The 13,365-nt window shown below is 39.5% G+C and overlaps 1 protein-coding gene across 12 annotated transcripts in view; it reads right to left on the reverse strand.

Annotated features, from left to right (window-relative positions):
• Positions 1-13,365, reverse strand: part of Ppp1r12b (protein phosphatase 1 regulatory subunit 12B) — a 235,775-nt gene that overhangs the window by 117,951 nt on the left and 104,459 nt on the right. The window lies entirely within an intron of this gene.

Raw genomic sequence — 13,365 nt, forward strand, 5'->3', positions numbered from 1 at the left:
GTTAAAATGTGAAAAAGATTCATCAACAATATTGGGGTATAGCTCAGCAGCACAGCACTTGCCTAAACAGTAAGGGGGTAAGTTCTATTCCTGATACAAAAAAAAAATCCAAAACACAAAAAACCTACAACATCAACAATATTAAATATTATATAGTAGAGTGTATACTTGGTTATAAAACAGAAACTACTAACTTAAGTAAGAAAGGAGCCTATGACAGGGACTAGTATTTTTAGCACAAAGAACATGGGCCGGGGCTGCGAGAGTCAACTGCTATGCTCATCATCACGCTTAGCGCACTAGTTGCTGACTCAAGTGTGCAAGCACTTAGGCTCCTGGATACTTATTTGTGAGGAAAGAAAAGCCATTGCATATGGCTACCAAGTGCATAAGTCACCTGCATATGGCTACCACGAACGATGTTATCATGATGGAGATTTTCCCTGAGGGCTCCACAACGAATGTAGGGCTATGTAAACACAGGCAAATACCATTTTATTGCACTCTGCAGACATTTTACAGATTGAAAGTCTATAGCAACTCCACCTGAACTAAGTCTTTCGGTGCCATTTTCCCAACACTATGTACTAATTTCATGTTGATGTGTACGGTGATTAATCGAACTGGGTCGATTTGATTGGCTTGGGAGCTGCAGAGGGGATTACTAAAGCGCACTTCTGGATATTGGTTTTTTGTTTTTGCTTTTGTTTTTTTAGTATTAAGGATTGAACTCACAACTGTGTGCTTACAAGGCAGGCGCTTATGCCGCTGAGCTAAATCCCCAGCCCACTTCTGGATATTTGGGTGGTCACAAGGCATGACCTTGTGTACTATATATATGATCCCTGAGCCTTTCCTCTCTGGTGCTGTTCCCCCGAGTTACTTCGTGGCTACTATGAACTAAGCACCTTTGTTCCACCATGCCCTTCTGTCATACCAATTCTGCCTTGGAGACAGCTCCTCAAGGACTGAATCCTCTGAAACCTTTTCTCCTTTAAGTGGTGGGTTTTGGGTGTTACATTCAAGTGACAGGAAAGCTGGCATGCACTGGTAATTTTTGTAAAATTTCAAGCTTCATTGTTAGGTGATCTGTGACTAGCGATATCTGATATTACTATTGTAGGTGTTCTAGAATACCATGAACTGTGCCCATGTAAGACGGTGAAGTTAATTGTGTGTGCTCTGGCTGTTTCACTCACTGGCCACTCCCATCTCTCCTGTTCCTCAGGCTTCCCTAATCCCTGAAATATAATAATATTTAGATGAGACCAATTAATAAACATGAAAGAGCCTCTAAGTGTTCACGTGAAAGCACCATGTACCTCTTACTTTAAATCAAAAGCTAGAAATAAGCAAATGTAGAGAGCTAGGCACAGTGAAAGCTGAGATAGGCTGGAAGCTAGGTCTCTATGACTGCCAAATTATGACTGAAAAGGAAAAGTTCTCGGAGGAAAGTGAAAAGGCTACTGCAGTGAACACATGAACAGTAATCAAATGAAAAAGCATCACAGCTGATATGGAGAAAGCTACAGTCGTCTGGACAGAACTTCAAATCAGCTACAACATTCTCTTAAACCAAAGCCTAATCTAAGATAGAGCCTTAATTCTCTTAAGTCTATGAAAGTTGAGATAGGTGAGGAAGCTGCAAAAGAAAAGACTGAAGCTAGATGAATATTACCAAAATGTGCATAAAAATGCCACATCAAAATCTGATATTTTGGCCAGGTGTGAGGCTGAGGCAGGAGTATTGCCATGAGGTTGAGGCCAGCCTCGGGTACATAGTGAGTTCAAGGCCAGTCTGGACTACAGAGTAAGATCTTGTCTCAAACAAAACAAAACAAAACAAAACAAAATGTGGTATTTTGTAGAAACAGGGACTAATTTGGGGCTAGGGATTTAGTTCAGTGGTGTAAGCACCTGCCTGGCAAGCACGAGGATGTGAGTTCAATCTCTGGTACCCTCCTCACACCTGCAGAAAAGCACTAATTAGAAACTAAAACTCAGATCTGAAGCTAACAGAGGTTACTTCGTGGGGTTTAAGGAAAAACACAAGAAGCCATCTCCATCACCCAAAAGTACAGGTGAATTGGCAAGCACTGATGTAGAAGCTGCAGTAAGCCATCCAGAGCTTCAACCACTGGTGACAGTGACTACACTAAGCAGCAATTTCCAGTGTAGACCAAACAGCATTATATTGGAAGGAAGATGCCATCCAGGACTTTCATAGCCAGTAGGGAGTCAGTTCCCACCTTCAAAACTTTAAAAGACAGACTGATCCTCGGTAAGGGTCAATGTAAGTGGGGGCTTTAAATTTAAGCCAGAATTTGTTTGCCATTCTGAAAATTCTAGGGACATAAGAATCATACCAAATCTACTCTGCCTATGTTCCCTAAATGGAACAACAAAGCCTAGATGATATCATGTCTTTTCACAACATGGATTAACAAATATTTAAGACTCGCTGTGAGACCTACTGCTCAGAGAAAAAGATTCCTTTCAAAATATTACTGTTCACTGACTACGCACTTAGTCACCCAAGTGCCCCAGTAGAGATACACAGGCAGGTCAGTGTTGTCATACCTGCTAACACATCCATCCCACAGTCGTGGCTCAAGGAGTAACGTTGACCGTCTAGTCATATTACTTAAGAAACGCACTTCCTAGGGCTACAACTGCCATTGACAGTGATTTCTCTGCTAGATCTTGGCAAACCAAGTTGAAAACTTCTGGAAAGGATTCCCCTTTGAATCTACCACTAAGAACACTGGTGATTTGCAATAGGAGGCTGAAACATCAACATTAACAGGAGTTTGGAAGAAGCTGATTCCAATCCTCATGGCTAACAAGGGTTCTGCAGAAAGTAACTATGCATTTGGGGGGAAAAGGAAGAGAACCAGAATTAGTAGAAGTGGAGCCTGAATTCCTGCAATCTCACAATTAATAGACAAGGAGTTGCTTCTCTGGATAAGCAAAGAATCTGGTTTCCCAAATGGAATCTACTTCAGGAAAAAATAATCACTGCTGGAATGACAATAAAAGACTCAAAATTTCATATAAACTTAGTTGATAAAGCAGTAGTTGAAAGAATTTTCCTCTATTTTGAAGATATTCTACTGTTGGTAACATGCTACCAAATGGTATCTCATGTGACAAAGACACCTTTTGTGATGCAGCAAATTTCACTGTCTTATTTTAAGAAATTGCCGGTCAGCAGCCACCAACATCAAGGCAAAATACTCCACCAACAAAGATTGTAACCTACTGCAGGTTTAGAGAAGCAGTAATACTTTTTAGCAATAAAATAGTTCTTAATCTAAATATGTACATTGTTTCTTTAAACATAATGTCTATATGCTCTAAGAAACAAAAAATTGCTCTATTGTCACATTACTTTATTGCAATATTCACTTTATTGTAGTGTTAAGAACCAAATCCATAGTTTTCTTGGAGTAATAAATTAGGAGGCTGGAGTTAGGATAGGCTTATCCTAACATAAAAAACATGTTCTCATACTTGAGATATAGGATCTTTGTAGCATGGAGGGTTTTAACAATTAAATAATTAAAACCACCTGAATCCAAAATGGTAGGAACATTTAGCACCTTTCAGAGTATCTTATTTCCAAATGTATTAGCTCTGGAGAAGCTAGCCATAGATCTTAATGAAGGTCAAAAAAGCATTTTACTGAAAACAACAAAAATAACTGACATATATAGATATATCTTCTAAACTGTTTTACCATTTGCAAAATACTTTCATGTAGTCTGGAGGTTTTTTGTTTTGTTTGTTTTTTGGTTCCTCAATATGCTCCCAAGAGGTAGGTATGAGGATATCTGGGTTAACCACAAATTATTTATAATCTTCACAAGCTTATAAGGTAAGCATTACTGTCTCTCTTTTACATAAGAGGAACGGATTGCAAGAGAAACTTGATTTTCAATTTACCCCAAATCATACAGCAAATATGAGGATGCAGTGGAACTCTAAAGTAATCCTGGGCTCCTCCTACCAATCCCAGCTCTTCACTATTATTGCCCTTCAGGTAGCACATATGATCACCACCATTTCAAAGCAGACATGTTCTGAAGAAAATTGGAGTGTTGTACTATGCCGGTGAAGGCACTTTTGTGTGTAAGGTGTCTTTCAGACCAGTAAAGCCTCTTATCATTCTATTACCTGAGGACTGGTGTACAAGAAGAGGATCAGCTTTTCCTTTCTATTCCAGGATTGTCTGGAGTTCCACAGCATAAGCCTAATTGTATAAAACCCTAGAGGCTTCCAGAATGGCAATTTGCTAATCATCTGAGATTCCAGCAACCTGTAATTGTTTTGCTGTTGGAGGAACTTGCCTTTGTGCTGCTGGCTGATGACTGATTAGAATGATGGCTGCTCAAGATTGGAATGGCGGTGGCAATTTCTAAAGACCATGAAATGTGCCATGTCAATTGACTTGTCCTTCCAAGAAAAATTGCTCTGTAGCACAAAGGCTGTTTGTTAGTATCTTATTCCCAGCAGAAAATGTATCTACTGCCACATACATTTCACCCTATTCCTGTTCCATATTCATACTTAGGAAGAGAGACATTAAGTAGAAAAGCTTGCTAAGCTCAGCATTGCTGCAGACTTTACCAAGAAGATATCCAATGTAGAATAAAAATGGAGAGACATTAATACTGAGTCTGTGGAATTTTTTCTAAGGTTCCTTTGTGAATTGACAACTGACCACAGCTTCAAGACAGGGGTGAATCAAATGACTCCAAAACCATGAGTTGGAGTTGATAGTTACTTGGTTTAAACCTCTAACAACCCAAAAATGATGCCAAAGATAATCTGCTAACAGCCACACATTAGCAGAATTAACTATCTAGTTTATAAGACCCCATGGGATTCAAAAAGGTGCATAGGTCATGTAAATACTCTGACAGTATTGAGCATCTCTGACAAGCAAAGCAGAAATGCATGAGATGTGGACTACTTGGAAAAGACAAATAATTTTAATTTCTTGTGTAGAAAAACTACTTATAGCTATTTCTATAGGGAAAAAAAGGGCACACATAAAAATGATGTAAAATTCAGGGTTGTGTAAAGGGAAAGGGAAAAAGCTAGAGAAGAAACAGAACAAGAGAAGCAAAGGCAGACATTATCAGACTCTAATATTAGCCGAGGGAACTGTTTTATTTTGTTGCTAAGGAAAACTTGAAGCTCTGGAAAACAAACCTAACCACTACACTACAGTGACAGCTGCTGCTTGGCCCTGCTACCCCACGGAGTTATCAGCCAACTGCTTGCCACTTGTCATTTCTAGCCTGCTGTCTGCCAGTCAAATTAGTCCCCTGATAATCAGATGACCCTGGTGGTTTCTACAGTCCCCAGGACAATGCAAAGTATGGATGGCAGTGATTACAGTATCACATAAAGCAGACTGATGCATTCTGGAATGCAGATTAAGACAGATTGGCCCCTGAACTAAAACCTTTATTATGAATAGATGCCATTTGAATTCAAAAGCATTGAGTTTAATGAAGAGGAAAAGAGGCCTGTGTGATAGTCTCCACTGTGCTCTGGCTCAAGATAAGACAATAAGTGAAAGACTATACTCTAAGGGCTTCAGAATTTCCATTTGTTGGCCTTGAACTCCCAGAGATCCTTCTGCCTCAATCTCCCAAATGCTAGTACTACAGGCATGTGCCGCCACACCCATTTGAGAATTCCCATTTGTAAAGTCAGGTGCCTACTGCCTACTCTTTTCCAACATATATAGAGAACATGCCTTAGCGCACTTGAGATTTTCAAGTAGGGGAAGGAGGAACTTCATAAATCTTAGAGCAGTCTTTTTTGAAAATGGTAAAGTTTCAAAAGTGCTGTGCGTTATACGTGCAGAACCTTTCCTACAAGCTGAATTTCTTGTTTTGTTTTGTTTTTGGTACTGGGAATAGGACTCAGGATCTTGTGCTTGCCAGGCATGCACTTGAGCCACTGGGCTATGTCTTCGACTCCTAACCTTAATTTCTACTGCATTCACTTTTCAGTGATCATGGCCATCTTTAGATTTACATCAAAAAAGAGACTATAGTCCCTACAGTTACTTTTATTTCAAGTCTTCCTGTCCCATCTCCTCCATGTAACACTTTATCATTCTGCAACTTTGAAAAATAGACAAAAAAAAATATTATCCAGAAAAAGTCCAGTGTTAACATTTCCATTTGGGCCTCTCAAGTCCTTTATATCATTTAACAATGTACCTATATTTAACTTAGTAAAAATCTATTACCAGAGAGTGTAAAACTGAGACTGATTATTGGCCAAATGATGTACACACATTCACTTATCCCCTCTGTGAGCCAGCTGTGAAATGCAATGGTTAAATCCACTCCCTAGCCCTATAAATAGCCCCAATTATAACAGCAAATGGAGATTATTTCTGAGAAGTGACCTTCTACTGGTTAGATCTCATTGTGGTAAGTTTCAAAGCTCCCAAAGCTCACTAATTGTTTCAAATTGGATCTGTGAACACAGGCGTCAGGCCTCCATCATAGTTTCTGGGTAGGAGTCAAACTGCTTCCACAATGAGCTGATTACAGAGAAAGCTACAGCTTCAAAAGAGAAGAATTAGCATCTAGCATGCTCTTTCAGAAGAAAATTTAGCTGTTTCCAAAACATCTAAATTTTTTTTTCCTTTCAGATTATGCTTGTCTAAGGGGGAGAGACTAAGTGGCTTTAATTCTGTAAAGGCTTTTGATATGCTTTATGACAAAGGTATTCCCGTCGCAAGTCCCTCAGTGGTATTCCTCGGCTTTGAGAAGGTCAAGTTTCTAAGACAAGTATCTCCATGATTTGGTGCCTGCCTACTTCTCTAGCTGCTCAATTTCCAACACATATCCTGGGTGTCTCTAGGGGAAAGCCTATTCTATAGTCACATATGGTGGAACGTGCTGCAAATTCTAACAGTCACAAGCCCTGCTCTTCACTCCCAACTTCCAGAGCAGGAATGACCCTGAGAAGGTTTCTGGGTGATCCTGTTTAACTTTGTTTAATTCACTCCCTCCCAGTGTCATTTGTCCACAAAATATGTTTTTCTTCATATAAATCTACTTTATAAAATCTATTCTTTATAGTGATCTAAATCTATCTTTTTAATTTCAGAAAAGCTAAATATCCTTATATTCTCACAGCTTCAGGCACACCAAACTTGTTTGTTTCTTGAATTTTTGTGTTAACTCTAAAATATCATCATCCTATGACTATGTGTTAACATCCAGTTGCCTTTCAAAATTCAGCTTCCAAAAAAATATATATTAAAAACTCAGCTTCCATTCCCTTCTCATAGAGGCCTTCCCAGTTACCTACTCAGTCTATGTCCGATTCCCCACCTCTGCACTCCCACAGCAATCTAAACACATGCATATCTTCATCAGAGCACCTACCAGTTGTACTGTGATATCTGATTTGCTTGTTTGCCTTTCTATAATAGATTTAAGGACCTCAAGGGCAAGAAAGAGGTTTTCTTTGACCTTACAATCTTAACACTTTTGGGACTGGCACATAACATCCTTTGAATAAATGATTGTTACATGTTAAACTGGACTATAGAGTCTGAGAAGATGGCAGAATAGTAAGCAGCAAAGTAAAAAGCCTCTCTGAGAGAAAGAGTCCAGATGCTGGAATATAGCATTCTGGGGAAGACAAGAAGAAAAGAAATGGGTCCCCTCAACCCAGGAAGAAACTAAAGTGAGAACTGAAGCCCACAGAAAGAGTAAAAAAAAAAAAAGAAAGAAAAACTTAAACAGAAGGAGGCAGTAGCTGGTGGCACTTTCACCGGAGCCAGTCCCATTGTGCAAGAAGCACTGTTGGAACCTGGAGACGCACGGTCACAGTGAAGCTGGCAGCTGGCAAGTCCGAAAGCCTCTCCAGGGAGACACAGTGGTGGAGGGGAGCAGCGGACCAGAGAATTACACTGGCTGGTGGTGAGCGGGGGGGACTCAGTCCTCCCGTAGGAGTGGGCAATTGGCTAGGTGCCATTTTGGAGTCTGGCAGGATAAGCCCAGAGACAGAACTGCAGCCTACCTCATTCAGCCACTCCTAGCTTGGAGCAGACTGGTAGTAATTGCTTGGACTGAGTCTTGCCCGTGTGCGTGGTGCAATAACCACCACTGAGGTTTCCCTAAAGCTATCCCTAACCAGCCCCACCTGCCTGGCACACACTAACGTAGTGAAGATTCCCTATGGTTAACCCAGCTCAGAAGGGAGGCACCACCCTGCCCCGCCCCTGCTTACACTCCAGTAGCCAACAGCAGACTGGGAAAAGCAGCAAATAATAGAAATACCTAGGCAACATGCTTCAGAATAACTATAACCAATATAGGAAGTGCCGGGGACCTCACTAACCACTTGTCTGGAAGAAACCAGGAACATGAAAGAAGAAGCAAAAGGCAGTCTCTGGCTTAAAACCCAAGCAGTACTGCTCAGGAGATGTAAACATGGAAGAGATCGGAAGTCACACACCTGTGGTTTCTAAAGCAACAACAACTGAAATAAAGAAACAACTTCATGAAGCTATAGAAGAACTTAGAACAAAAATACTATTACAGGTAAAAGAAGATATGAGAAACATAATAAAAGAATTGCTAAGCACCTCTAAAGACACAGATGGAAGAATAGTGGAGCATAGAAAAAGGAGAGAAACCTTCAATGAATATAAAAAAAAATTTAGAATACATGAAACAGATTCAAAGAGATTACAGGAAATTAAAAAGCTCCATTGAAAGCTGGCAAAACTGCTTGAAAGAAACTAAAGATAGACTATTGAACCTTAAAGGCAGGTTTGCAGCTTGTTATCCCAAAAGGAAAGATCTCCTAAAAATAACAAGGAACCAGGAAGTAACAAGACAAAGGCTAGAAGATGACAAGAGGAACTATAACTTAAGAATAAAACACGTGAAGCAAGCACCTCCCCTCCCTGGTAAGTGGTGGCAGTGTGGCAGACTGCGGCCCTCCCAGGGGGAGAACCAGCAGCAGCTCCTGAGATCCGCACCATGTTGGAACTTAGGACCCTGGGAAGCCAAGCAAGCACCTCCCCTCCCTGGTAATCAGTGGCAGTGTGGCAGATTGCGGCCCTTCCAGGGGGAGAACCAGCAGCAGCTCCTGAGATCCGCACCATTGGAACTTAGGACCCTGGGAAGCCAAGCAAGCACCTCCCCTCCCTGGTAATCAGTGGCAGTGTGGCAGATTGCGGCCCTTCCAGGGGGAGAACCAGCAGCAGCTCCTGAGATCCGCACCATTGGAACTTAGGACCCTGGGAAGCAAAGCAAGCACCTCCCCTCCCTGGTAATCAGTTGCGGTGTGGCAGACTGCGGCCTTTCCAGGGGGAGAACCAGCAGCAGCTCCTGAGATCTGCGCCATGTTGGAACCTAGGACCCTGGGAAGCAAAGCAAGCACCTCCCCTCCCTGGTAAGTGGTGGTGGTCTGGCAGACTGTGGCTCCTCCAGGGGGAGAACCAGCAGTAGCTCCTGAGATCCACACCATGTTGGAACTTAGGACACTGTGAAACTAAACAAGCAGCCTGCCTCCCTGCTAAGCAATAGTGAACCTACTGATGCACGGCCTAGAGTCAAATATCCCATTTGCCCTACCCCCTTTTCCCCCCCGTCCCCACTGCCCATTAGCAAATGGGAACCAGAAATCTGAGCGGCTCCTGAGAGGTTGACCATAGCAAATAAGGGGGACTCCTTCTACCATCTCTTTGAAGGCAAATATTTTTATCACTGTTTTGCTCTTTTCTGATTAATGACACTGCTCTATTCAATATTCTGTTTTGATAAGTTCTATATTTCATCTCAATTTGATATACGTGATTGAAGGAACAACAATTATAAAGATAACAAAATATACTGTGATACCTATTACTGTTATCCCAGTAACCTGCTGTGAAGTTCTGTACCAATTTCACTGTACGATGTTAATTGGCTTTATTCTGTCTTGCTCTGTTGTATACTTTCAAAATAAAATTAAAAAAAAAAAGAATAAAACACATGGGCTGGGGATTTAGCTCAGCGGCATAAACGCCTGCCTGGCAAGCACAAGGTCGTGAGTTCAATCCCTGGTACCACCAAAAAAAAAAAAAAAAAAAAAAAGAATAAAATATGTGAGTGAAAAAGCAGGGGTAAACACAAATGAAATACAAAGGCTATTTACAGAAATAACTAAAGAAAACTTCCCAAGCTTAGGAAAAGGAAATGATATTCAGATAAATGAGGCATACAGAACTCTAGCCAGCTATAACCAAAATAGATCTACACCCAGACATAATAATCAAGATCCTAGAAATTCAACACAAGAACATAATATTAAAAGCTGTCAGAGAAAAGAAACAGATCACCTATAAAGGAAAACCCATCAGAATCACAACAGTCTTCTTGATACAAACCATCAAATCAAGAAGAGCTTGCAGTGAAGTATTCCAAGTCCACAAAAAAGTGGGGGTAGCTTGCTCATCAGCTGCAGATTGGTTAGAAAACCATAACACTTTTATACAATGGAAAACTACTCAGCTATAAAGGGAAAAAACTTTGAGGCTCTTGTAGGTAAATGGATACCACTTGAGGTCATGCTCAGGGGTGAAAAGGTTCAGAATCACTGAAGTGAATAGCAGGTTGCCTCCCTAACTTAAAAACTAAAGGAGTTAGTGGGATACAAAATATACAATGCACTCTATGAAAATGAAAGGGGAGGAATTATCTAAACAGGGAAGGCAGTGGCCACTGTTCTTTTATCATGATTTGAAACCCATATTGTTTTCATTGTTCTCTTTAGTTTGGTCTTATTCTGTTCTAGTTTGTTTACTTGTATTAGATTTGATGGCATGGACAGCTATCAAGTCTGAGGGTATACTGCTTTGAAGACAATAAGATTCACTATGAAACCCATTCTGGTTTGACTATTAACTTTTTTTAAAGTCCTGTAATGTCTCCAATGCTTTGTTTTTATTGGTTTTGTTCTGTACTGTTTTGTTCAATTTTATTATGCCTGATAATATGGGCAATTCTTTTGAAGATAAAAAGAGGCATTATGGTAACCATTGTTAATCACCTTGTATTTTTTTTAAGTCATGTACTATCTCCATCCTATTGTTTTGATTGATTTTATTTTGTTTTTTTCATATTTGGTTTTATTCTCTTCAAAATAAAAAAAATACAAAATACAAAATACACTTACCCCAGATAAAATACTATTTTGGAAAGTATTAGATTTTAAAAACTACTATTGACGCATTACTCAAAACAGGGCTCTCTTCAGATACAATGCTATTTTGCAAAGGCTTAGATTTTAAAACCCATCCTTGATTTTGTCTAAAAAAACCCCACTGAATGCACTGCCTTTTCATGGTACAGGTAAAATACTCCTTTTTTCACTAAGATATATGTTTTCCAAAGGTTCATATTTTTCTGCTTTGCTTATGTCTCACTTGGACCTATCATTATACATGATGCTCAATGAATATTTTGAAAAGAATTAAATCTAGTATATAATGAATGACTGAATCCAACAGCTCTTTAACCCACCATTTCTCTATCTTGTGCTATTCCTAAAATGTATATTTCATGATCTGTACTGAATATACCATATTTTTTACCTAGTCCTTTTATTCTTATAACTGCTGCTTCTTTGAGAAAACATATCCCAAGAATCCTATGTAGCATATGGCAAGTACTCAATAGACATTTGTGGACTTGATTAAAACTTCTAAAACAAAATAAAAATCTACAGGAAGTACTATTGTACTGATTATGTTATAAGAGTCCCAGAAGGTAGGGGCTGGGGATTTAGCTCAGGGGCGTAAGTACCTGCCTGGCAAGCACGAGGTCATGAGTTCAATTCCTGGTACCAAAAAAAAAAAAAAAAAAAAAGTCCCAGAAGGCAGTAACTGTCTAAATTTCTGCAAACAACAGCTCATGTAACTAGATACTTAATAAGGCAGTTTGGTAACAAATCTGATTTCCTCATTCTTTCAGAGTTTGTGATTTTCATGATGAATTTAACTTGTTTCACTTCTTTCAATTTAGAAAAAAAGTTTTGAAGGACAGTAGTCTCATAGGCTAATGAAAATTATTTTTGTGCTTAGTTCCTGGATGAAACTGTAATACTTGTATCACATCTGAACGAGTGACTACACAGCTTTCAATACTCAAGATTGACTAATTAACATTTCTTTGACTAGAAGCAAATTAAGAGAATAACTGTTGACTCTAAAACTGGTTAGCCCAGGAAAGTGGTTTAATTCAATCTTAATGTAAAGAAATGAACAGAAAAGCCGGGCATGGTATTGCACTCCTGTAAACGCAGAACTTGGGAGGCTGAGGCAGGAGAATCATTTGAAAGTCCAAGACCAGCCTGGGCTACAAAGTGAGCCCAAGGGCAGTCTGAACTGCATAGTGAGACCCTGTCTCAGAAAGAAAGGAAAAGGAAAAGGAAAAAGGAAGAAAGGAAAAGGAAAAGGAAAAGGAAAGAAAGGAAAAGGAAAAAAAGGGAAAGGGAAAAAAGGAAAAGGGAAAGGAAAAGGGGAAGGGGAAGGGGAAGGGGAAGGGGAAGGGAAAGGGGAAGGGGAAGGGGAAGGGGAAGGGGAAGGGAAGAGAGAACACTCTATTCCAACTCACTCAACATTTCCCTTCCTTTCCTTCTCAAAATGTGTTTTAGAGCTGTTTTCACAATAAACAGATTAACTAAAAATTTTAACTTTTATGTAAGAACTCACAAATATAAAATAAAATCTCATTCTTTCAGATATTCAAACTAAGTCAAACTGAAATTCGAAGGTTTATGAGATTTCATCTCTTTTTCTAGTGTTAAAAAAGGGGTAAATATGGCCTTAGGCTGAAGCTCTGATATTTGATCTCAAACTCCCAAATAGAGTACATTCTATTTTTTTTACTTCAAGTGGAAAAAGTGGCCTGTTCTCTTTTGGCCACATATTCCAAAGGTCTTTTAATCCTGACAATTTAAAAAGTTCTTAGACTTTTTTCCTTAAATATCTCCTATGTTAATCTACAACTGCTCTCTAAAGAAACTGCAGAATAGCCAAGCACTAACCTTCTGCCATATCATCATATATTAATTTCCTTTTCTGGCACTGTTCTCAAATTAATTAAAATTACATATGTGATCCTCATTTCTTTGAGCTGTTTATCATACCATTGCTTTGCTTCCAGAAATCATCATGGATCCCTAGAACAAAAGATTTTTCTCTGCTGCGGCAGGTTTTCCTACCACAAAATGCAAAAATAATGCCCGACAACTGTCTCTTTTACAAGACAAAAGGGAAAAAAAGTATGACTATACCCATAGTAGAATATTTATGTTAAATACTCAGAA

The sequence above is a fragment of the Cavia porcellus genome, unplaced genomic scaffold (assembly GCF_034190915.1).
Source record: "Cavia porcellus strain 051 isolate PalLab524CR breed Dunkin Hartley unplaced genomic scaffold, mCavPor4.1 scaffold_29, whole genome shotgun sequence".
Taxonomy (NCBI): Eukaryota; Metazoa; Chordata; class Mammalia; order Rodentia; family Caviidae; genus Cavia; species Cavia porcellus.